This window comes from Apium graveolens, chromosome 10 (assembly GCF_009905375.1).
Source record: "Apium graveolens cultivar Ventura chromosome 10, ASM990537v1, whole genome shotgun sequence".
NCBI lineage: Eukaryota > Viridiplantae > Streptophyta > Magnoliopsida > Apiales > Apiaceae > Apium > Apium graveolens.
In genome coordinates, this window is record NC_133656.1 from 162,456,679 (window position 1) to 162,484,539 (window position 27,861).

Sequence of the window (27,861 nt, forward strand, 5' to 3'; positions counted from 1 at the left end):
TTGGAAGTCATCAAGAGATGTTCATACCCAAATTGCTAAAGTTCAAGGTATAGAATGATTCTGTGAAGAAGCCTGGAAAAAGAGCAAAGAGAAATTGGATCCTGGTTTGATAGAAGGACTTTCAATGGATGTGGATTCAACGGATAATGAATATTATTCATCGAAAGAAAAAAGGAATTATCCATCGAAAGATAAAGAACCACATTCGTCGAATAAAAGAAAACCAATTAGCAAAGCTAAGCTATCCAAACTCAATGAGAAATATGGATCAGTTTTCATGAACATTTTTACTGGTGAATCAAGCCAAGTCAAGGAAAATAAAAGAGTTAATGTGGGGCATCTGTCAATGAAGCAACAGAGTGACAGATTGGAGAAAATTGAGGCCAAGGCATATTCCAAAAGGAAAAATAACAATAATGAGAAACTAAAAATTAATAAATTTAACAACTACTGTAATAACCCCAAAATTTTCAACTTTTTGTAACCCTTGTGAATAGTGTTTTAGCTGAATGAGAAAACTTTTCACGCCACACTATGTAGGGGTTCTGTTATGGATATTCTGGGATATTATTAGTACTCTATGAAGTATATAAGTGTATGTAAAGATCGTCAGAATCCGATTCCGAACACTTTGGTTTTTCCCGGAAATCCACAAGATACGGAGAGAATTGAGTATAAGGTAACAGGATAAAAAGGATTTAAATTAAAGGATTATAATAGAGGATCATAAAAAGGAATATAATGTATTGAGAAAGGTTAAGGGAACCTAAGTAATAAGATCCCGGGTATGATCCTTCAAACGATAAATGAGAACGAAAGTTAAGCGAACCGTATAACAGATCAGCGGTCATTAGGCAAATGATTAGGAAGTTAATCAAAGGGATTAGTGGGAATGATGTCATCCAACCAATAGAAAGAGGACAAGGAAGGGAGGATGACATCATGAGGATGACATAAGCATGACATGGGAAGGAAGGAGGTGTGGTGGCTTTGTAACCACACAAATTCAAGGGCAAGAAGGTAATTGACTAAAGCAAGCACAAAAACCAAGCAACCAAGCCAAGCAAAAATCATTTTCATCAAAAATCAAAAAGCAACCAAGGCTTTGTTCTTGAAGCTCTCGGCTTTTTACTATTCATTAGGCAAGAATTTTCAAAAATTCAAGATCCAAGCTTCCTAAATTGGTGAGTAAATTCCCTAATCATCTTCATGCTTAGTTAGGGCTATACCATGAGTTTAAGCCATCAATTCCTTCTCAATCTTCTTCATTTAATCAAAGAAGAAGACTATGAATAGTGTTTTCAAGTTTTTTAACTTGAAGTTTTCTTGTTTTTCTTGAAGATCCAAGCTTTCCTAAGACTTCTCAAAGCTTCTTAAGGCTTCCTAGCTCCTCCCACCACTTCAAGGAAGGTATACCATCTCCAAACCCTATATCCCTATGTATTATAAGATGATTTTAATTAGTAGGATGATATTGTAGCTTGTTGTGGTGATTTAGAGTTTGGGATTTGGAATGGTAGTGAAATGGAATGGTAAATGTTGTGGTTTTGATTAAAAGAACTTAAGTATGATTAAAGTTAAGCTTAGGCATAAGTATGAATGATTAAATTGAATTGGTTGGGGTTGTTATGATGTGATAAGGATGGATGTTGGTTGTATGTTGGATTTGAGGTTGGTTTGTGGTTGGTTTTGAATGGTTAAAAATTGGGAAATCGCGTAAACATAGCCGTCGTAACGTCCGATTTTCTTTGGACTGTTTTTGTGCATAGCATTAGGACCCGAGAACCCCCTGATAGATTATGACCACTGCCATGTTTAGATAGCTCATGTTACGAGCTTCGTTTTGATATGTAGTTCGTTCGATTCCGATGCATGGTTTAGGAGAAACGACCGTTTCAAGTAACGGCGTTTCGCGAACGAAACTTTTTCCTCGCCTTACTTTGAAACATAGGTTAAAGACCAAAAAGGGTTAATTAATGTATGAAACATTTATGATAAGTGTGTTAGGCAGTTGGTAAGACACTCGCGAAGGAATCGCTTTAAAACTCGTAAAGGTTAAATTATTAAAAATGGTGGAGCCGAGGGTACTCGAGTGACTTAAGAGAATCAGTAAGCACAAAACGAGCGTTAAAGTCTGAGTTGGTTAGAGTATAGATGTACAAGTGACTTTGGTTTAATTCCAACTTACTTGTTGTTTATAGGTTACCAGACTCGTCCCGAGCCATTCGTAACCCCCAGTCGCTCAGGCAAGTTTTCTACCCGTTATACTGTTGTTGTGATGTATATATGTATATGCATTATCTTGTGATAGATGCATGTTGGTTAATTAGCAAATTTTGCGATATATTGAAGCATGCTGATATGGTATATATATGCATGCCTGTTTCGTATTCTTGCCATATATATATCTGTTGGTTCAGTTGATAATACCTATGCTAGAGAGTAGCAGTAATTTGCATATACCCTTAGTATAGGGACCCAAAGGTGAAAATATTTTCTAAACCCGGGAGTCGAGGATCCCGAGTAGATTTTATATATATATATATATATATATGGTTATAGTTTTCAAAACTATTAATCGAATAAGGTTTATTCGATAACTTTATTTTATTAATGAATATTATCTTGAATATTCATTCGAGGACTTATGACTCCTTTATTTTATTATTGAATATTATTTCGAATATTCATTCGAGGACTTATGACTCCTTTATTTTATTATTGAATATTATTTCGAATATTCATCCGAGGACTTATGACTCCTTTATTTTATTAAATGAATATTATTTTGAATATTCATTCGAGGACTTATGACTCCTTTTATTTTATATTAAATGAATATTATTTCGAATATTCATTCGAGGGCTTATGACTCAGTTTATATTGTTTAATGAATATTTTTGAATATTCATTTGAGGATCTATGACTCCGATTATTTGCTGAGATTTATTCTTTATTTTATTAAAGAATAAGGTGTAAATAATCAAACTTATTTTCGATTATTCAAATAAAGATAGTACTTTCATATAAGTATATCTTTGGTTATTTAATATTCGTTTCAAGTATAAGTTTTAAAACTTCTACTTCAATTATTTTTATAAAGATTATTCTTTATGGGAATATTATTTAAATAATAATATTCAGTCATTTTCTAAATATTTTGGGGACTGATTTACTTCATTAAATCAGCTTTACTCCAAACACTCTATAAAGTGTTTTCGAGTCTTCAAAATGATTTTTTTAAAGTTAGAGCGGATCCCAAAACTCATTTTTTTTAAGATCCTCCTTTCGAAGGGGATTTAAATACTCGCTCAAAACCTGAGGGATCCGGCTCTGTGGTGTGTTTTATATTCGCAACAAGGTTGTTGTTTTGATAAATGAATTGATTACTTACCCAACACTCGGGAAGTAAAATTCTTGGAACAAGTTAATCCATTAACAGGCATCGCCTGAGAAATATCGGTGAGTTCTCCTTTCTAAATAGATACGACTTCTTGGTGGAGCCGTATCAACAAGTTTCTACTTGGGGAAAGTGGGGACGAGCTTTACGTTTCAGAGTCATGGATTTCATCTGAACTAGGAGTGGCGTAAGTGGCCGAGTAGCGCCGGCCCAGCCTTATTATATTGGCCCAAATGGCCTGGAAGTTCCGCTAAGGCGGTCCATTCCTTAGGAGTTCAGTGTTCGGTTGACAAGTAAATCCGACAGGTTCTCCTCTACATGTAGAAAATGGTGGGGTTGTACTACTACGACTGATCATCGTAAGTGGTCTTCCTGGTGCGGCAAACTCCCGTAATGAGTTCATCATCCAATTGGATATTTCTGCAACACTACCCAGAGCACTTCGATAGAAAGGCTACGGTTGGGCGATTGTTGAGTGTTGGCAGGGTCAAGTTTTCAAAATGATGTTTGCATCAAATGAAGTATCTCATAACTTCATTTTATTTTGATGATATTTTAAAGGTTGAATCTATTCAAGTATTATCTTGTAGTCTCATCTATGTGATGAACTTTTGAACTAATTATAACTTGAACGGTGGTAGTTCAAGTAGTATTTGGAAAGGATATAAGTATATTGGAGTATCTTGTAACTTCATCTTTTAAACTTATATCTAGTAAATGATTATCTTATGCATGGCAAAGATTTTCAGGAAAAAAAAACGTTGAGACAAGGTTAGATATATGAGATCACCTTGCAACGATATTTTTTATACAGTTATACACTGGGACTTTGTGTATATTATGCATGGAAGAGGACTTCCAATATTTTGAAAAGTATATATGTATATATACTGAATATTTTGCGACTTCATCGCATTAAGATATCAAACTTGGTTCATTTCTTTTGACCAAGACTTTCATGAGTATTATGAGTAGGCTCATATATTGTTAATCATTATACATATTATTTTGGTGGGCTTGCTGCTCACCCTTGCTTTCTTCTTTCATCACACAACATCAGATAGATAAGATGAACAGGACCAAGCTCCCAATTCGCAAGCGGATAGGAAACGTTCCGCAGCTTTCCGGAAGCGTTCAGGCCGCTGTAGCTGAGGTAGAAATTACCAATAGGCTAAGTTTTCAACTAGTAATGTACCAGACTTATGTATATTATGAATTGTAATAATGGCAAAGAAATGTAAATTTATTCAGAAACCTTTTTAAGGTGTATTGACTTAATTGTGGAATAAAACGACTTGTGATTATTTTTGGATATTCATCTCTGAGACTATAACTTATGGTGTGTGTGTGTATATTGTGGGGTCACAGTAAAGAGTAGTTGATTGTTTAATAAGATTGGGTGTTGTTAAGGGAAGTGGAACTCGTGACGACCCGGATCCCCGACCCCGGATCTGGGGGTGTTACAGAAATGGTATCAGAGCTAAGCGTTATAAACCTCAGAGATGATGGGACGTTAAGATAATAAGTTCACTAAGATAATAAGAACTCTTGCCAAGTTCATAGTCGGGCTACCTAACGTAGCACTGACAGATAAAACCCTTACGGGAACCCTTATAAGTATCGTGATAGTAACATAGTTCGTTCTCGTATAGGGCAGCAGAGCACCGAACCTTGAGGTTCAGGAGCATCAACATGAGGATGTTTTATTACAAGTTGGAGATCAAATTGTGAATCCGATGGAGTACCCTAATGAGGGACCGGATGAGGTTCAGATAGAGAATGTTGCGGTTGAGGATGTTATTCCGGAAAGGATTGTGGCTGAGGAGGATCTCATGGAGGATCCTGATGAGAATGAAGAGAGGACCGCTGAGGAACTGATGACCGTAGTCAGGGCGACTACCAGAGCAAGAATGGCCGCGAGGGTGGCACTAGAGGATGAAGAGTTACCAAGGGCACAAAGGTTAATGAGGGCAGAAGGAGTGGGGCCTTCCACGACCCCAATTATACCAGTATTAGACCCTCTTCCAGAGGCTCCTGTAGACATCCATGAGGTTCCACCAATTCCTGTCCCATCCCCTGTACAGAGCCCAGCACATACTGAGGAAATGCCACCTTTATCCCCTGAACCATTGTCACCTGATACCGTGCTTGGTTATCCATTTGGATCTCCTGGGTCTGCACCACCCGCACCCCATGGACTGCTAGATGCTACCACTCAGGCTTCTCTTATCGCCAATTATTATATGACTTTGGGTGGCCTGTCTGAGGCCCGTAATGTTAGGAGTGATCTGTTGGATCGACTTACTGCACCAAGGATTGAGGGCGGGATACTTCCGGCAGGATTAGCGTATAGCATGGAAAGGATTGAGGCTACCACCCGTGTTACAGCTAGAGGCCATCTTGAGGGTCAGGTCGATCCGGCTCTACTTGCGACTATCTTAGACCTCATCACCTCTGTGATGGAGCAGGTTAGGGATGTCGTGCGTGCTCGCATCTCTTAATCCATGGTAGTGTGTAGAGCCAGAGCAATCAAACAAGGGTTTCATGTAGCACCGCTTTTGGAGGATTAGCCTAAGTTATGAATGATTAGTTTTAATGATGAGATGACTATCTACGGTAGTACTTTTGGGATAGGAGCGATAAGTTCAAATGATGTAACCCTCTGTAATATGTTCAGTTGTTGTACCCTCGAACAAATGGTTATGTATATATTCGTTAATTTCAGTTCAGGTCAGTTTGTTTGTGATAAATCACATTGTTAATTGCTCTATTAACACTTAAGAGAGTGTCATGAAGTTTATCGAACTTAAGAATTCATGATTTGCAATCGTGCAAGGACTAAACGAAGGGGAAGACTTAAGCAAAGTAAGTAAGACAAATATCCGGAGATTCTCAAAATTTTCCAAGTAATATGCCCCCACAAGGAAAAAGATTAAGGGCAAACCTGGAACGTGATAATCAGGGAGGTTGCAATTAAGATATAAAGAACCCGGAATATAATAAAGTGGAAAATGAAGATTTTAAATTAAAAGATGACTCCAATTATGGGGAGTAGGAAGAAATATTTAGACTAAGAAAGCAAAAGTCGAGCGAGATAAGGAGACCCGAGACGGTACTCCTATACAGAAATTCATGAACCTGTCTAAACAGAACTTATATTTTATTCCCAACCACCACCTTGAGGAAACAATGTGGTGTGAAATTCTTGCATGACCTTTAAATCGCTAAGCTCTCAGAGTTCCAAGGAACAGGCTGACCCAGCCGAGGCAAGAACCTGGCTAAAGGAAATATAGGAATCATTTGAGATTCAAAATGATTGATGAACCACCAAAGACCATTTTTGTCACTTACCCTCCTAAGAGAGAGACCACCCGTTGGTGAAAGACCAAGAAAGGCACGGAGCCAGAGGTTAGAATAAACTGATTTAAGTCCAGTCAATTGTTTTCGGGAAAGTAATTCCCAAAGATAAGGAGATAGTGTAAAAGCTTTAGAGCCAGAACAAAGGCAGACAAGTATGATAAATTATGAATCTAAGTTGTAAAAGTTGTCAAGATTCGTTCTGAGGACACGAATCCAGAATGACGGGATGTTTGAAATCAATGCTTATATTGTGATTGGTTTGTGAAATAATGATAAGAGAAAGGAAAATAAAAAAGAAACTGAAGTGGAAAGGAATATAAAGGCAATAGAGTTTGAGGAATGATAAGGGAGTTGGGTATGAGGAAACCCTAAAGACTCATAGCAATAGAAATAGAAAAGTATGTAATCGTCAGGATGATGATCCACCATGAGTTAAAATTGATGGTTGAAGGCATAAGAGATACATATATTGTACCCCCTTTAAGTTGGGAGGATTCGAGGAAACCTTGAGATAGTTCGAAGGATAAATATTGAGACACGGATAGACTGAGGAGACAAGAAAGTAAGAAATCAGGAAAAATTGGATGAAGGAAGTGACCTTCAATAATGTGAAATGTAAGACCGGTGGCTCGATACCCAGAAAGGGAGACGCCAGGTATGGGAGGTATCCCAACATTGAGGTGACTGTTGAGATAAACAACAAAAGTAAATAAGGAATTATTAAGAAGAAGTTCACGTTGAACATGACCAATATCTTCCAGAACATCCATGTTATCATTACCAAATCAGGAAAGAAAAGCGGATGACCATTGTTATCTTTTGGAGGCCATATGGATTGACCTCAATTTGAATAAGGATGCTATTATGAAGTTAGGTATAGACTATCGAGGTGGGAATGATGAATAAGATAATCTATCAAGGATATATGACTTGATTTATCCATGGAAGGACGCAGGTACCTTTTAAAGGTGGAATTAAGGATTGAACATTGGTAACTTAAAATGAATCCTAGGGGACTGCATAAAGGTTGGCATGTCACCCTTAATAGGGACAGTATGAGTTTTGACAGGATGAATTGGAAAGGATTAAGGTAATAACAACCTTTAAGAATCAGTGGAGAAATTTTTCAGAAGTATATAGACAATGGTTCTAGTAGTAGTAAATGGTATTTTGATATGCCCTGTATCTAAGGAATACAGGAGGAACGATTCAAGGATAACCCTAGAGGTTTTACAAGGAGAAAGGTAATATTCAAAATTTTCAAGAATAGAAATGTTGATAAAGGAAATATGACGTAATTATATTGATGCCAAGTGAGGCACGTGTTAAACCACGAGGAGGTATGGATCGAACTAGTAATGGTCAAAATTGTTCAGGGCAATTAGGACTTAAGATAAAAGATGCTCTAAGTATAATTGAGAGTCAGTCATGACAGTGATTAACCTCTAAAGACTGAGGCAATAACTTATGGAAAAATGGTGATTTTTTTTTTTTTTTACTCATCAGATTTTAAGGAAAACATCTTCACATAAGCTATGATTGAAATAAGGTAGAAAATGTATTTGGAGGTGGTTAAAATGACATTGACTGTAAGGAAATTTTACTATCAGAAAGGCTAAAGAGGTGGCCGACACTTTAAAGGTAAGAAGATAATTATAGGCGCTTGTGCCAAAAGAATACAGTGATGATGGTTAAAACTGTGAAGGTTGTATGATGGTTTGGAAGATTGACATTCCTCCTGATGACTGTGCAATACCCAACCGTAATAGTAGTTGGTAAAGGTTTAATTCGTGTAATCGCCATGAACGGGCTATCTATCTTATAAGGTCCTATCTTGAGATAAGCCAGAACCATGTTTCAAAAAGGACTAGATGAACCCTTGAGTTAATTCTTCTATTTAGGGCGTATGATTAAGAATGGTATTAACCTGCTATCGTTGCTTCGATTGAAACTCTTCTGCACTTTTATTTGCTTCATGTCATGTATGTATGTCAGGATCAGGAGTGTTCTTCATGAATCAGGAGTGGTGATTATGTTACCTCCTTAGAATGATTTGATACGACATGGATAGACTCCGTATGGTTAGCTATTAAGACTTCATGGAAAATGAATGACTACAGTAGGTCAGTGGTGGACCATAGTAAGACAGCAATGATTCTGCGAGTAATGAGCTGATTACAACCGTGAGAGTTGTATTGGAATGGGTGTTGAGATTGAGTACCACTAATCGGGTCGTGGTAGTGTATAAGTTATCATTGATAGACTAATTAAGTAGAGTAATCTACCTATTGAATATTTATTCTTTCTTATCAATAGAGAGCCGTATTATTATACGAGGAAGATTGCGATGCAAGCATAGAATTCTAGTAACGATGATGTCTAGAATGAGATCCCAGGTTTGATTTTCGATATCGAGGGAGTTTCAAAGGTAATTGTGTACAAGCTAGAGGAAGTGCATGGGTCCATAGAATGATGGACGGAATAGTAAATATTTAAGCATGTGAAATGCGATGCAATAATACTCGATGTTGATATAAATACATATATGTTTTGTTCTCCTATGACAAACCTCTATAGTTCAGAGGTAGATTCCAAGCCAGATATTTTATGGCAATATTTTTTTTACATATATATACAATTCTCTTCAGTTTGCTCTTTTCTCTTCTTTTTATTTCATGTAAGCTGAGAAGAACAACCCTTCCAGAAGGGGAGGTATTGCCGAATGACTATCTATCTTTGTGATAGAAGCCTAGTAGGATACCACATGTTGTTTAATTGCTTGTCAAGTACTAAAGGCTGGCCACCTTCTGTACTAACTATGCGATATAACAAGTGTTCATGATCATAGTGATCTCTCAACAAATTCCTTTACTTCTATTTGATTGATCAAATTTTGGAAAATAGAAACAACTGAAAAAGGAGTAATAAAGTGGTGGTAGTATGCGGAATGGAAACACATTCGTGATACTAAGGTTGACGTGGTTATTAAAAGGTTATAGAATGCTAGCGAGCAAAAGTATAACCAGTATAATATTAGGAACGGAAGGTAGTAGCGATTACGAACTGGAAAAGAATGGGTATTGAGAAGCAGAAGCTCTAATGCTAAAAGCAATAATGAGAGTCTGTGCAATAGACTTGAAAGAATTTGGAATGATCACTTAATTCGGATTGAGTTATCTTACGACAATAGATCAAATGTCATTATCGAGATGTCGCCTTATGAGATCCTTGAGGGAAGACAATGTCGATCTCCCTTAGATGCTCGGACCCGCAGTAGTCCAAAGGACCAAGGATATGATAGATCTAATCAGAGGACGGCTGGTAGTAGCCCAAGATGGACATGATAAGTATGTTGATTTGACACGAAAGGATAAAGAGTATGAAATAGGGGACCTAGTAATGTTATAGGTATCCCTTGGAAAGGATTGATGAGGTTCGGAAAGAAAGGAAAGCTAAGTCTACAATTTGTTGGACCCTTGGAGATATTAAGACGGATTGGAAAGTTAGCTTACGAGCTAGCCCTACCCCTAATTTGCAACAAGTTCATAATGTGTTCCATGTGTCAATGCTAAGGAGGTATCATCGGGATGCCAGGCACATAGTGGAGTACGAGCAGGTGGATATGCAGCCAGATCTAACTTACGTGGAGAAGCCAGTAAGGATTATGGATAAGAAGGAGCAGGTGCTTCGGAACAAAGTGATCAAGCTAGTCAGAGTACTATGGCAGAATCATAATGTGGAAGAATCAACTTGGGAACTAGAGAGCACAATGCTAGAAAAGTACCCCCATTTGTTTTCTGTTTGATTCCGGGACGGAATCCTTTTAAGGAGGGGAGACTGTAATAACCCCAAAATTTTCAACTTTTTGTAACCCTTGTGAATAGTGTTTTAGCTGAATGAGAAAACTTTTCACGCCACACTATGTAGGGGTTCTGTTATGGATATTCTGGGATATTATTAGTACTCTATGAAGTATATAAGTGTATGTAAAGATCGTCAGAATCCGATTTCGAACACTTTGGTTTTTCCCGGAAATCCACAAGATACGGAGAGAATTGAGTATAAGGTAACAGGATAAAAAGGATTTAAATTAAAGGGTTATAATAGAGGATCATAAAAAGGAATATAATGTATTGAGAAAGGTTAAGGGAACCTAAGTAATAAGATCCCGGGTATGATCCTTCAAACGATAAACGAGAACGAAAGTTAAGCGAACCGTATAACAGATCAGCGGTCATTAGGCAAACGATTAGGAAGTTAATCAAAGGGATTAGTGGGAATGATGTCATCCAACCAATAGAAAGAGGACAAGGAAGGGAGGATGACATCATGAGGATGACATAAGCATGACATGGGAAGGAAGGAGGTGTGGTGGCTTTGTAACCACACAAATTCAAGGGCAAGAAGGTAATTGACTAAAGCAAGCACAAAAACCAAGCAACCAAGCCAAGCAAAAATCATTTTCATCAAAAATCAAAAAGCAACCAAGGCTTTGTTCTTGAAGCTCTCGGCTTTTTACTATTCATTAGGCAAGAATTTTCAAAAATTCAAGATCCAAGCTTCCTAAATTGGTGAGTAAATTCCCTAATCATCTTCATGCTTAGTTAGGGCTATACCATGAGTTTAAGCCATCAATTCCTTCTCAATCTTCTTCATTTAATCAAAGAAGAAGACTATGAATAGTGTTTTCAAGTTTTTTAACTTGAAGTTTTCTTGTTTTTCTTGAAGATCCAAGCTTTCCTAAGACTTCTCAAAGCTTCTTAAGGCTTCCTAGCTCCTCCCACCACTTCAAGGAAGGTATACCATCTCCAAACCCTATATCCCTATGTATTATAAGATGATTTTAATTAGTAGGATGATATTGTAGCTTGTTGTGGTGATTTAGAGTTTGGGATTTGGAATGGTAGTGAAATGGAATGGTAAATGTTGTGGTTTTGATTAAAAGAACTTAAGTATGATTAAAGTTAAGCTTAGGCATAAGTATGAATGATTAAATTGAATTGGTTGGGGTTGTTATGATGTGATAAGGATGGATGTTGGTTGTATGTTGGATTTGAGGTTGGTTTGTGGTTGGTTTTGAATGGTTAAAAATTGGGAAATCGCGTAAATATAGCCGTCGTAACGTCCGATTTTCTTTGGACTGTTTTTGTGCATAGCATTAGGACCCGAGAACCCCCTGATAGATTATGACCACTGCCATGTTTAGATAGCTCATGTTACGAGCTTCGTTTTGATATGTAGTTCGTTCAATTCCGATGCACGGTTTAGGAGAAACGACCGTTTCAAGTAACGGCGTTTCGCGAATGAAACTTTTTCCTCGCCTTACTTTGAAACATAGGTTAAAGACCAAAAAGGGTTAATTAATATATGAAACATTTATGATAAGTGTGTTAGGCAGTTGGTAAGACACTCGCGAAGGAATCGCTTTAAAACTCGTAAAGGTTAAATTATTAAAAATGGTGGAGCCGAGGGTACTCGAGTGACTTAAGAGAATCAGTAAGCACAAAACGAGCGTTAAAGTCTGAGTTGGTTAGAGTATAGATGTACAAGTGACTTTGGTTTAATTCCAACTTACTTGTTGTTTATAGGTTACCAGACTCGTCCCGAGCCATTCGTAACCCCCAGTCGCTCAGGCAAGTTTTCTACCCGTTATACTGTTGTTGTGATGTATATATGTATATGCATTATCTTGTGATAGATGCATGTTGGTTAATTAGCAAATTTTGCGATATATTGAAGCATGCTGATATGGTATATATATGCATGCCTGTTTCGTATTCTTGCCATATATATATCTGTTGGTTCAGTTGATAATACCTATGCTAGAGAGTAGCAGTAATTTGCATATACCCTTAGTATAGGGACCCAAAGGTGAAAATATTTTCTAAACCCGGGAGTCGAGGATCCCGAGTAGATTTTATATATATATATATATATATATATATATGGTTATAGTTTTCAAAACTATTAATCGAATAAGGTTTATTCGATAACTTTATTTTATTAATGAATATTATCTTGAATATTCATTCGAGGACTTATGACTCCTTTATTTTATTATTGAATATTATTTCGAATATTCATTCGAGGACTTATGACTCCTTTATTTTATTATTGAATATTATTTCGAATATTCATCCGAGGACTTATGACTCCTTTATTTTATTAAATGAATATTATTTTGAATATTCATTCGAGGACTTATGACTCCTTTTATTTTATATTAAATGAATATTATTTCGAATATTCATTCGAGGGCTTATGACTCAGTTTATATTGTTTAATGAATATTTTTGAATATTCATTTGAGGATCTATGACTCCGATTATTTGCTGAGATTTATTCTTTATTTTATTAAAGAATAAGGTGTAAATAATCAAACTTATTTTCGATTATTCAAATAAAGATAGTACTTTCATATAAGTATATCTTTGGTTATTTAATATTCGTTTCAAGTATAAGTTTTAAAACTTCTACTTCAATTATTTTTATAAAGATTATTCTTTATGGGAATATTATTTAAATAATACTATTCAGTCATTTTCTAAATATTTTGGGGACTGATTTACTTCATTAAATCAGCTTTACTCCAAACACTCTATAAAGTGTTTTCGAGTCTTCAAAATGATTTTTTTAAAGTTAGAGCGGATCCCAAAACTCATTTTTTTTAAGATCCTCCTTTCGAAGGGGATTTAAATACTCGCTCAAAACCTGAGGGATCCGGCTCTGTGGTGTGTTTTATATTCGCAACAAGGTTGCTGTTTTGATAAATGAATTGATTACTTACCCAACACTCGGGAAGTAAAATTCTTGGAACAAGTTAATCCATTAACAGGCATCGCCTGGGAAATATCGGTGAGTTCTCCTTTCTAAATAGATACGACTTCTTGGTGGAGCCGTATCAACAAGTTTCTACTTGGGGAAAGTGGGGACGAGCTTTACGTTTCAGAGTCATGGATTTCATCTGAACTAGGAGTGGCGTAAGTGGCCGAGTAGCGCCGGCCCAGCCTTATTATATTGGCCCAAATGGCCTGGAAGTTCCGCTAAGGCGGTCCATTCCTTAGGAGTTCAGTGTTCGGTTGACAAGTAAATCCGACAGGTTCTCCTCTACATGTAGAAAATGGTGGGGTTGTACTACTACGACTGATCATCGTAAGTGGTCTTCCTGGCGCGGCAAACTCCCGTAATGAGTTCATCATCCAATTGGATATTTCTGCAACACTACCCAGAGCACTTCGATAGAAAGGCTACGGTTGGGCGATTGTTGAGTGTTGGCAGGGTCAAGTTTTCAAAATGATGTTTGCATCAAATGAAGTATCTCATAACTTCATTTTATTTTGATGATATTTTAAAGGTTGAATCTATTCAAGTATTATCTTGTAGTCTCATCTATGTGATGAACTTTTGAACTAATTATAACTTGAACGGTGGTAGTTCAAGTAGTATTTGGAAAGGATATAAGTATATTGGAGTATCTTGTAACTTCATCTTTTAAACTTATATCTAGTAAATGATTATCTTATGCATGGCAAAGATTTTCAGAAAAAAAAAACGTTGAGACAAGGTTAGATATATGAGATCACCTTGCAACGATATTTTTTTATACAGTTATACACTGGGACTTTGTGTATATTATGCATGGAAGAGGACTTCCAATATTTTGAAAAGTATATATGTATATATACTGAATATTTTGCGACTTCATCGCATTAAGATATCAAACTTGGTTCATTTCTTTTGACCAAGACTTTCATGAGTATTATGAGTAGGCTCATATATTGTTAATCATTATACATATTATTTTGGTGGGCTTGCTGCTCACCCTTGCTTTCTTCTTTCATCACACAACATCAGATAGATAAGATGAACAGGACCAAACTCCCAATTCGCAAGCGGATAGGAAACGTTCCGCAGCTTTCCGGAAGCGTTCAGGCCGCTGTAGCTGAGGTAGAAATTACCAATAGGCTAAGTTTTCAACTAGTAATGTACCAGACTTATGTATATTATGAATTGTAATAATGGCAAAGAAATGTAAATTTATTCAGAAACCTTTTTAAGGTGTATTGACTTAATTGTGGAATAAAACGACTTGTGATTATTTTTGGATATTCATCTCTGAGACTATAACGTGTGGTGTGTGTGTGTATATTGTGGGGTCACAGTAAAGAGTAGTTGATTGTTTAATAAGATTGGGTGTTGTTAAGGGAAGTGGAACTCGTGACGACCCGGATCCTCGACCCCGGATCTGGGGGTGTTACAACTACACACCTGATAAATATGCACCTAGAAAAATCTGTGTTAAGTGTGGTAGTGTTAATCATTTGAATGTTAACTGCAAATCTGCTATGGCTGCACCCATGTCTGCACCTCCCTCATTTCCCAATATGCCCACAATGCCTATGAAGTTATGCCTGCAAAAAATTTGAATGCCCAATTTGCTAACAAGCCATATGCACAAAATCCTTACTATGTTCCATTCAGTATGCCTCAAATGCCATTTAGCATGCCATACTGGAATAACATGTTTGTAAATTGTTGTGCAAGACATGCCTATACAATAACAAGACTAAGTCAAATTGACAACCCTAAGTAAGTTGTGTTGTTATCTTAGTTTGCATTTGTATTGTAACATTTAAAGTCTGTAAAAATGTCAAAGAGAAGACTGGAGTCTTTTCTGTAAACAATATCAAGCCTAAGAATTCTATATGGAAGAAGATCAAGAAGATCATGCCTTAGAAGAATTATGAAGAAGTTTGGAGTTGAATAAATCTGTTTTGAGAAAAATGTTTTAACTCAAGATCTCTACAAGTCACAGATTTACTGTTATAGAGAAGTATTCGAGAACTCCAGAATGACTTATAGAGAACTCAGGAAAGCTACTAGAGAACTCAGAGATATCGACAAGCCAAATTGAAGACATGAAGATTGACAATATCGACAAGTCATTTCTTCACTAGAGAACTCAGAGTTATCGACAAGTCAAAATTCATTAGAGAACTCTGAGTTATCGACAAGTCAAAGTTTACTAGAGAACTTTGAGTTATCGACAAGTCAAAATTCACTAGAGAACTCAGAGATGTCTATAAGCCAAAGTGAAGACGTAGAGTGGAGAGATCTCAACAAGCTAAATTCTCTTATAGAGAACTCAGAGACCTCTACAAGTCAAAATAACAATAGAGTGATTAGAGATCTTGATAAGCCAATATACTTATCGAGATGTCAAGTTCTCTATATGCCTAACTAGAGATCTCGAGGTAAAATCTCAAAGTACAAATTGTAGACCAGTTCAATATCCAAGATTAACAATCAACAAACAATCCAACCAGTTGGATTGACAAGTCTACAAAAAGCTGCTTGAAGAGTGTGCAAGATCAAGGGTGAAGATTAACGGACAAAGGAAGATCAAAGTTAACACAGTATGCAAAGATATGTTAAGCCAGAAATGGAAGTTATACTTTTCCTAAAATGGAAATGATAAGTGATAGTTTACTAAAGTGAATAACATCTCTTATTATACACTGTGTAAACCAGTAGTTAACTATCATATAAAGTTAACACTAGTCCTTTGTTAGTTGTAAAAATTTAGAAGAAAATCTTGTATTCTCTCAAGGAAGAAGCTAAGTTGTTTATCAACAAAGAGCCTAGAAACATTGTAGCAAAACATTCTTAATTGTAATATAAAATTAAGTGAGTTTTGAAAGATCTGTGTTATTCATTGTTGCATGTTTAATTTCAGCATTAACACAGTTTACTACAAGATTTAATTTACTTTGTTCACAATCATAAATACTTCAAGAAAAGCATAAAAACACTAAAACACATTCACCCCCCTGTGTGTAATTCATTTCCTAACAAGTGGTATCAGAGCAAAATCTGAAAGTAAACAGATCCAAGATCTTGGAAGAATGAATACACAGAAAATTAGTAGCATCAAAATTCCTACCTTTGATAAAATTAACTACACTATGTGGAAGAAGAAAATGTTGTTGTTTATCAGGATGGTCATTCCATACTACATTCAGATTCTCAAAAATGGGCCTGTTACTCCTATGGTTAGAGTTGAGGAATCTACAGATGGTGATATGGTTATTCCAGCTCATTATGCTCCAAAAGATCCTTTTGAGTACACTGAACTTGAGAAAGAGAAAGTTTTCCTGGATAGTGGCTTACAGCTGATATTGATAGAGTCACTTGACAATGTAATGTACAACAACATTGTCAACTGTGACACTGCTAAGTAGATCTGGGAAAAGATTAAAATACTTTGTGAAGGAACTGGGGAAGTTAAATCTAATCAAAGAAGGATACTGATTTCACAGTATGAGGGTTTCATGGCTAAGACAAAAGAAAGTATCACTGATGTGTTTGAAAGGTTTAACATGCTGATAAATGACTTGCAGCTCCATGACAAATACTATGAAGCTGAAGAAGTGAATTTGAAATTTTTGCTTACACTCCCAGATCATTTGGAACAGAAAATTTCAGCAATCAGAGAAGGGAGAGACTGGAGTAGAATAACACTGGAAGTTCTATATGGAATTCTAAAAACATATGAATTAGAGATGATTCAAAGGAAATCATTAAAACTGGTTAAGGGTATATTTGGGATGGTTCAAGTGCTCTAATTGTCAATGAAAGCCAGACCTCTAATAATGAGCCAAGATCCCAAACTCTAGTTGCCTCAACAAGTGAGAAATGAAATAATGATTCACAATAACAAGTCATTCTGGAATTGGAAGAAGATGAGTTCTACACCCTAGATGAACTTGATGAGCTTGATCAGTCAATGGCCTATCTGGCAAGAAAGTTCTCTAATATTAGAGTAAAGAAGAAAAGATTCTTCAAGGGTAAAAGACAGTCATTTAACAAAGACATCAGCTGGAAAGGAAAAGGGAAGTACACATCTGATAGCAAAAATGGTTACAAAAATGGATATGTTGACAGATCAAAGATAAAGTGCTTCAACTTTGATGAACTAGGCCATTTTGCTACAGAATGCAGGAAACCCAAGAAAGAAAAGAAAGACAAAGCTTATCTTGAACTGGAAGCAAAGTATGAAGCTCTTCTGAAGAAACAGCAAAGCAAAGCTTATATTGAAGAGGGAAAATGTTGGGATGATTTTAATAATGATGAAGATGAGGAAGTTGGAAATTATGCACTAATGGCCGTGGAGCAAGGAGAATCATCTTCATCAAAATCACAGGTACCAACTCTCACCGCCATTGATTTAAATATGAGTCAATATAAGAAAACTGTAGAAAAGATGAGCACAAAAATGTTTCACATTCATACAAGTATGGTTGCTGCTAATGAAGAGTTTAGAAGACTGACAAAGATAAATGAGAAGCTTGAAAATGAGAAACAAGAAACTGAATTATTGTTGGTAGAGGTTGAAGCTGTGAGACAAGAGAATGCATATCTAAAGAACAAGCTCAAGTGTGCAAATGAGATTGAAGCAGTATTAAGGGAGAAGCAGGAAAAGAATGAAGTGAAGTTGAAGTCCTTCAAGAATGCATCTGAGTTGGTTGGGCAATACCATGATAAAAATAAACCATGTGCAAATATTGTTATTGGTCTTGATTATGATGCCTTGAACAGCAAGAAGAAAAATATAGGTGACAAAGAAAAGGCAACAGAAAATGAAAATGTTCAAGCAATGCTGAAAAAGGTTGTTTCACCTATGTTCAAGGCATTTGAAGTTAACTTCAGTTAAGAAGAGTTAATTATTAAGCAAGAAATTGCTGATGAATATTATGAGAAGAAAAATACAGAAGCAACTCAATCTTTCAAAGCTGAAGAGAAACTCATAGACAACCAAGGCTCCAAGACCCCTGTCAAAGAAACTAAAACGAAATATGCCAGAAAGAAGAAGAAAAATAGAAATGGAAAATTTGGGATAAATAAAAGCAATAATTTTTCCTATGTTGCAGATGCTCCAAGGAAGAAATGTGAGAAATGTGGCTCTGTGAATTACCTAACTCACCTTTGTAAAAAGGTTGTTAGCAAGCCAGTTAAAGGAGCCTACAAGTGTTGAGTGGCATTTATGTCATCTTATAATGCTCTGTAAAGCTTTGAATTGGTGTATTGTACTCAAGTTTTTGGTGTTTTTAACGTATTTTTGTAGTGTTTTGCATTCCAGGCATTTATCAGGGATTCAGGTGATTTGGCATTGTTTTGATGCTAATTTGGCGTTAGGAATATGTCAAGAAGATTGCTCGTGAAAAGACCAGCTCAAACCAGCAAGAAGAATAGAAGTTAGGACTTTTTTCCAGAGAGCCAGCGTGCCCGCGCTATAGTAGCGCGCGGCCACGCCGAGATACAGAATTGCAGTGCGCCCGCACAGGTGAAGCGCACGCCCGCGCCGGGTCGAATTCCAGGAATCCTATTTTCACAGTAAAAGCAAGACGTGTAGGTGGATTGACTACACTGATTTTTAATCTGATGGACTTCTAATCTGCTTGGGATGCTATATATACATAATTTATGATCGTTTTTCATAACAAGATGTACCATAGCTTAAGGAGAAGGCGTAAGAAGACCGTATAGTATAATTCAACGAAGGAGAAGAGGATATAGTTTATTCTTGTGATTCTTTATTTTAAGTTATAACTTTGGATGCTAGTTTTCTTATTTGTTGAACCTATACTCCTGTTACACGTACTTGGTTTATTTATTTGGTATAAAGACTACGTTTATTATATCATGCTTTCATCGGAACCCACATTGATGATGAGTCCGATTATGGGTTAATCGTTATCGTGGGGTTCTAATGGATTTATTTATGGAATTCAATAGTTAATCTTGTTTCGATGTCTTAGTGTGTGGTGATTGTATGTTAACCTAGTATTAATTGTGCTTATTCGTCTTATGTGCATCGCGAACATATAAGATAGCGCGTAAATCTCTAATGAAGCGATAGTGAATTTAGAGGTTTAGAACTTATCATGCTAGCATAGGTTCATGTATTTATTATGCATGATTCGTAGGTAATTTTAACTATCTTACTTGCCCTATGTAATCATGATGGATAACTTGCGCATTAAACCTTCGTGTTGTCAAATTCTATAGACATATAGGGTCTCAACATATTTGATGTCTATTCAGCTTCTATCTCTTTTGTGGATGTCTGGTAGTATGTTATTCATGCAACGAAAGTTGGCGTTTAGCAATTTCGTGTTATCTGGTTAGTGTCATCACCATTGCATGCTAAGGTTAAGAACAAGAAGGCTTTGAATGAAGTAATTAATGAAGTTAGAATCTCATGTTTGTCTCATATAATAATTCAACCCTTTATTCTCTTATTTACTTGCATGTTAGTTAATACCTTAGTTATAAACAAAACCAACTTGTTATTCATCGTAGCATTGAATAATAGCCATATCATTGTTGCATAAGCGCATAAATCATTAAGTTAACAAAAAGTCTCGGTGGGAACGAACTAGAATTAATTCTATATTACTTGCGAACGTGTATACTTGCGTGAATTATTAGCGCGTGTTCTAGACCTAACAAGTTTTTGGATCCGCTGCCGGGGACTCGGTGTTAATTTTTAGTTTATGTGTTTGTCATTAGTGATCGTTAAAGTTTATTGACTTGGACATTGTTACTTACTCTTTTCCTTGTCGTGTTTCAGGTACTCTAGCGAGCGTGTATGCATACGTGTTCGTGATCTCGTAAGAGAACTCTGAATCAAGCCGAGGAAGAAGTTATGGTTCGACAGCAAGTTTTTGAGGATGAAGAGAAACTCGATGAAGAAGATAAAGTTGAGGAACCAGCTCTAGTAGTGATGGGAGATCAAGCAGAAAATCCGAAGGCTTTGATGGACTATTCTCATCCTAAGATCAATGATATTCAATCCAACATTATCAGGCCAGCCATCTCGGCTAACACCTTTGAGATTAAGTCGAGCACAATTCAGATGATACAGAATTCGGTTCAGTTTGGGGGTTCTCCTATAGAAGATCCCAACATGCACATCAGGGATTTCATCAAAATATGCGACACTTTGAAGTTCAATGGTGTGACTGAAGATGCTATTAAGCTGAGACTTTTCCCATTCTCTCTGAGGGATAAGGCCAAGTGTTTGTTACATTCTCTACCAGCAGGCTTTATTACTACTTGGGAGGAACTTGCTCAAAATTTTCTCACTAAATTATTCCCTATGGCGAAGACGGCTGCAATCAGGAATGCTCTTACTCAGTTTGCGCAGTAATCTGGAGAATCTTTGTGTGAGGCTTGGGATCACTACAAGGAGATGCTTAGGAAGTGCACACACCATGGCATGCCTGATTGGATGATTATAAACTATTTCTATAATGGTTTAGGCGCACAGTCTAGACCTATGCTCGATGCAGCTTCTGGTGGAGCCTTATGGGCCAAAAGCTATAATGAAGCTTATGAGTTGATTGAGCTAATGGCAGCTAATGAATACCAGAATCCAATGCAAAGAATGTTGCAAGGTAGCAGGAATCCTGTTAGTGGACACAGCTACTGCTATAGCTGCTCAACTTCAAGCTTTGACGATGAAAGTGGATTCTTTGGCTAATTATGGAGTTAATAAGATCACTAGTATCTGTGAGATTTGTGCGGGGGCACATGAGACTGAGCATTGTGCTATTTCTAGGGAATCAACTCAGTTTGTGAGCAACTTTCAGAGGTTGCAACAACAAGCCACAGCCACTAATCATCCCAACAACCACAATTATCCTAACTTCAGCAGGAGCAACAATCAAAATGTGGTGCAACAACCTTATCATCCATACACAGTAAAGCAGTATAACCTTCCAGGTTTTCAACAACCGCAATATGCACCAAGGCAACAACTTCAACTTCAGCAGTTACCTCAAGCTAATGAAAAATGTGAATTGGAGGAGTTGAGGCTTATGTGCAAGAGCCAAGCTGTTTCTATCAAGACCTTGGAGAATTAAATTAGGCAGATTGTTACTGCCTTACTGAATCGTCAACCTGACACACTCCCTAGTGACACTGAAGTTCCAGGAAAAGGGGAAGATAAGGAGCAGGTTAAGGAAATTACATTGAGGTCTGGAAAGGTTGTGAATCCTAAAAAAGCTAAAGCTCAAGAATCTGAAATTGTGGCTGATGAAGAAGAGCCGAAGGAAGCAGAAGTGAAACCAAGGAAGACAGTTGTTGTCAACACTCCTCTTGAGGGTAATACGGGGTAAAAACAGGTCTATCCTTCACCACCTTTTCCTAAGAGGCTACAGAAGCAAAAGCTAGACAAGCAATTTGCTAAATTTTTAGAAGTTTTCAAAAAACTTCACATCAACATACCTTTCGCTGAAGCTCATAAATAAATGCCTAGTTATGCGAAGTTCATGAAAGTTATTCTTTCTCGAAAAGTGAAGCTCGATGACTTAGAGACCGTTGCTCTAACAGAGGAATGCAGTGTTGTGCTGTGTTGCAACTGAAGTTGCCTCCGAAGCTTAAAGATTCTGGAAGCTTCACTATTCAGTGCACCATTGGAAAAGTGTCATTCGATAAATTCTTATGTGACTTGGGAGCTAGCATCAACTTGATGCCTTTATCTATCTTTACAAAGTTGGGTCTACATGATCCAAAGCCTACATATATGTCCTTGCAGTTGGTCGATCGTTCTATTACGTATTCACGAGGCATTGTGGAAGATGTATTGGTCAAGGTGGACAAACTCATCTTTCCTATTGACTTTGTTATTCTTGATTTCGAGGAAGATAAGAAGATTCCCATCATCTTGGGAAGACCTTTCTTGGCTACTGGCCGAACCTTGATTGATGTGCAGAAGGGAGAGCTTACTATGCGAGTTCAGGATCGGGATGTTACCTTCAATATCTTTAATGCCATGAAATTCCTTACTGATGAAGAGGAGTGCTTTAAGGTAGAGTTGGTCGAATTTGTGGTTACTTCAGAATTGGATCATGTGCTTAAATCAGATGCCTTAGAGAAAGCCTTATTGGGGGATTCCGATAGCAAAGATGATGTAAGCGACCAGCAGTTACAATATCTGAATGCTTCCCCATGGAAACGAAGATTGGAAATGCCATTTGAATCTCTTGGGTTGGAGGAGCTGAAAAGTTCTCCAAAGCGCCTCAAGCCATCTATTGAGGAAGCTCCTTTTCTTGAGCTTAAGCATTTGCCTGAACATTTGAGGTATGCATTTTTTGGTGATGCATCTACTTTGCTTGTTATTATTGCATCTGACCTTTTAGGTAGTGATGAGGAAAAGCTTTTGAGAATTCTGAGAGAGTTCAAATCGGCAATTGGTTGGACTATAGCAGATATCAAGGGAATCAGCCCTTCTTATTGTATGAACAAAATTCTGCTAGAGAAAGGAAGCAAGCCTACTGTGGAGCAATAGAAAAGGCTAAATCCGATCATGAAAGAGGTTGTGAAGAAGGAAATCCTCAAGTGCCTAGATGCAGGGATCATCTATCCTATTTCTAACAGTTCTTGGGTGAGCTCAGTTCAGTGTGTGCCAAAGAAAGGAGGTATCACTTTCGTTGAAATAAGAAGAATGAGCTCATCCCTACTCGAACAATCACGGGGTGGAGAGTTTGCATGAATTACAGAAATTTGAACAAGGATACAAGAAAAGATCACTTCCCTCTTCCCTTTATTGATTAGATGCTTGATAGATTCGCTGGGCATGAGTACTACTGTCTTCTGGATAGCTATTCGAGTTATAATCAAATTTATATCACTCTAGAAGATCAAGAGAAGACTACATTCACATGTCCTTTTGGTACTTTTGCATTCAGGAGGGTTTCTTTTGGGCTATGTGGTGCACCAACCACATTTCAGAGATGCATGATGGCTATCTTCTCTGATATGATTGGAAATGATGTAGAAGTGTTCATGGACAATTTCTCAGTCTTTGGAACATCTTATGATGAATGCTTGCACAATCTTGGGTTAGCTGAAAAGGTGCGTTGAGACCAATCTGGTTCTCAATTGGGAGAAATGTCATTTTACGGTGCGCCAAGGTGGATAAATCTAAGGTGGGGTTTATTGAAAATCTTCCTCCACCCATTTCTGTTAAGGGAATTCGCAGTTTTCTTGGTCATGCGGGTTTTTATAGGCATTTCATCAAGGACTTCTCTAAGATTTCGAAGCCGTTGTGCAATTTTCTAGAGAAAGATGTTCCTTTCAATTTGATGATGAGTGTCTTGCTACTTTTGAGAGCTTAAAGAAGAGCTTGATTACGACACATGTCATAACTGCACCTGATTGGTCTGAACCGTTTGAAATGATGTGCGATGCAAGTGACTATGCAGTTGGAGTGTTTCTTGGGAAAAGGAAGAACAACATATTTCTTGTGGTCTACGATTCTAGTAAGACCCTCAATGGTGCTCAACTGAACTATACCACTACTGAGAAATAATTTTTGGCTATTGTCTATGGTTTTGAGAAGTTTCGATCGTATTTACTTGGGACGAAGGTGACAGTTTTCACTGATCACACTACCATTCGCTATCTCATCTCGAAGAAGGATTCGAAGCCTAGACTGATTCGATGGGTTCTTTTACTTCAGGAGTTTGAATTAGATATCAAGGATAGAAAAGGGACTGAAAATCAAGCCGCCAATCATCTCTCTCGTTTAGAGGATCCAAGTGCAACTTCACAAAATAAGTATTTTATTAACGAGTCTTTTCCCGATGACCAATTAATTGGAGTGCAAGCAGAAGAACCGTGGTTCGCCGATATTGTGAACTACCTTGTGAGTAACGTTATGCCTCCAGATTTGACTTATGCTCAAAGGAAGAAGTTTCTGCATGAAGTGAAGTGGTACATGTGGGATGAGCCATTTCTTTTTTGGCAAGGATCTGACCAAATCATCAGGAGATGTATTTACAAGATTACCATTCAACGGCTTATGGAGGACACTATGGTGGAGAAAAGTCAGCAGCTCGTATTCTTCAAGCAGGTTTCTTTTGTCCGACTTTGTTTAAAGATGTTTATCAGTTTGTTTTGAAATGTGATCAATGTCAGCGTGTGGGTAATATGTTCAAGAGGGATGAGATGCCTCTTAATGTGCTTCTCGAGGTTGAAGTCTTCAATGTTTGGGGAATTGACTTCATGGGGCCATTTGTCTCATCTTGTAATAATCAGTATATCTTGTTGGCGGTTGATTATGTCTCGAAATGGAAGTCAAGGCTTTTCCAATGAATGATGCGAAGGTAGTGCTTAATTTTCTTCACAAGCAAATATTCACAAGATTTGGAACTCCAAGAGTCATAATTAGTGATAAGGGATCGCATTTCTGCAATCGCAAGTTTACTGCTATGATGCAAAGATATAATGTGAATCATCGCATTGCTACAGCTTACCATCCTCAGATGAATGGTCAAGCTGAGGTATCTAACAGGAAGATCAAGCGCATTTTAGAGAAAGTTGTGTGTCCATCGAGAAAAGATTGGTCTTTGAAGCTTGATGAAGCTGTTTGGGCGTATCGAACAGCGTACAAGATTCCGCTAGGCATGTCACCATATCATTTGGTTTATGGTAAGGGGTGTCATTTACCTGTGGAGCTAGAACATTGAGTGTATTGAGCTTTGTAGAAGTTGAATCTTGATTTGGATGCAGTTGGTAAGAAGAGGATGCTTCAATTAAATGAACTCGACAAGTTTCGACTTCAAGCGTATGAGAACAACAAAATGTATAAGGAGAAAGTCAAGAGATGGCACGATAGAGGTCTAGTGCTCAAATCATTTGTGCCGGGGTTACAAGTTCTTTTGTTTAACTCTCGTCTCCGTCTTTTTTCTGGAAAATTGAAGTCGAGGTGGTCAGGGCCATTTGTTGTCAAAACTGTGTTTCCACATGGAGCGATGGAGATTTTTAAGAATGATCCGGGCCAAGCATTCAAAGTGAATGGACAAAGATTGAATCATTATTATGGTGACACGGAAAACCGCGAGGTGGTTAGTGCCGTTTTTTTGGTCATTTAATCTCGCGATTCTATGTCAAGCTAATAATGTAAAGCAAGCGCTTCTTGGGAGGCAAACCAAGTTTGTTGTACATTAGTAGATAGAGAAAGAAGAAAGAAAGGAGAAAAACACAAAAAAATCAAAAAATCAAAAAAAATCAGTGCCAATTATAGAAGCACGGTACGCCCGCGCTGAGAAGTGGGGTGGCCGCACTGAAACAGCAGAAGCACGGCGCGCCCGCGCTGGCATGCGGGGTAGCCGCGCTTGTTTTTCAGAAGCACGGCGCGCCCATGTTGCCAGGCGGGGCGACCGTGCTGAGTCACTATAGTCGGAAAAAAAGGCAGGAAATAAAGAGAAAATTCGGGGACTTCAATACAAAATCAAATCCTACCCGAATTTCCCTCCTCCACCTCCCATAATTTCTATTCCAAATCATTTCCATTACTCCCATTAATCCCACTTCTTTTCCATAACTAATTATCTCCCAATTTCCTATATATACACACACTTATACACAAACTTCTCCATCACTTCTCAAATTCTCAAACACAAATCTCTCTCAAACACTTATCTCTTATTCTCTCTTATTCAATCTTAATGGCACCCAAGAGATAAAGAACTTGAGTGATTCCTAGCAGTAAGTCGTCGGCATATCGCGCTAGCAGCAGTACCACCAATTCTTCGAGTGCTGGGGATGTGAGGCCAAGGTTTATAACTCTCGAGGCGGAGGCTGAGTATACGAGGCTGCTTTCGAAGCCCATAGCTAAGGAGCGAGGTTTTCTTCCATCGGGAAAAGATGGTAAGTTATTGGAGATGATCTTGGAGATGGGTTGGGTTGCTTTTTGCGAGGCACCCGCTGCTGTACCCATGAGTGTGGTTCGCGAGTTCTACATGAATGCTAAGGCGGAGAAAAAAGGTTTTTATGTGGTGAAGGGGTTGACTGTGGAGTACAGTGCTATGGCGATTCGAAGGGTAATTGAGTAGCCCGAGAGGAGGCCCGATCGAGATAATTGGAACGAGAAGACTTCGGAGGAGTTTAACTTGGATTTGATCGTTACTACATTGTGTGTGCCCAAGACTCATTGGAAGTTCAAGAGGGGCACGAATGAGTATGCCACTTTCCCTGCCTCGTGCATGAACAGGTTTTCACGTGCATGGAATTCTTTTATTTGTGCGAACATCATGCCATCTTCTCACGTGCATGATGTTATTGTGGAGCGTGCATGTTTGTTGTGGGGAATTCTTCAGGGAGACTATGTGGACCTTGGTATGGTTATCCATCAGGGTATTTTGAGGTTTCTTCATGGGAGTACTACGGGTTCGATACCCTATGCGTCGATTGTGATGAAGCTGTGTGTGGAGGTTAGAGTTCATCAGCCCATACACGAGCAGCTTCAGCTTCTGAGTGCTCTGATTGATAGTTCGACGTTGTTCAGTATGCAGGATTGGTACGGTGGTAAGACCGATCCTAAGGGGCTTAGTTATTCTTATGACCATCTGCCAGGTGGAAGGCCAACTCCTCAGGCATATGCTGGTGGCACAATGCAGGCGAGTAGAGTAGCTTGAAGAGCTGAGTTGGGAAAGGCCGATCCTTCGGGTTCGCAGCAGCAGGAGGAAGCAGATGCAGGTGTTGGTTTGAGTTCGGCGTAGTACAGGTGCTTAGCAAGGAGGATGGATGCGATGCATGACATCCATAGTCGGTTTGCACATGATCTCACCCAGGCATTGGGGACTGCATTCAGAGCCACATGAGTTGATATCTAGTGGCCAGTATTCGGTGAGGACTCTGTGTATCCACCTCCAGATACTCCTGGCACTCCATACATTGATAGTGATGGTCCTGATTCTGAGTAGGTTTGCCTGATTCCTTACTATTACCTTCACTAAGGACAGTGAAAATTTTAAGTTTGGGGGTGATAGTTTAAGGAATATATTTTGTGTGAGTTCATATAGTTTACATATTCATGATAGTTTAGTTCATATAGTTGCATATATTTATCATGTGTAGTAGTTTTGTTTTTAGTATGTTGCATATAGTTCATGCATTTGTATTATAACATCATCCCTTAGTTAATTTGCCGAGTGATTTGTGATATTGATGCAAGTGTGTTGATTTCGTATTTAGGGATGTTAAGTCTTATCGAGTTGATTTGTATGCTAGAAGCAAGAGTCTTTCACTTA

General features: G+C 37.8%; 1 non-coding gene across 1 annotated transcript; it reads right to left on the reverse strand.

Annotated features, from left to right (window-relative positions):
- Window positions 1-20,936: 20,936 nt before the first annotated feature.
- On the reverse strand, window positions 20,937-21,043 carry LOC141694097 (small nucleolar RNA R71). Its single transcript, XR_012563426.1, has one exon. It is a non-coding gene; the product is annotated as a small nucleolar RNA R71 (small nucleolar RNA).
- Between the last annotated feature and the right edge of the window lie 6,818 nt (window positions 21,044-27,861).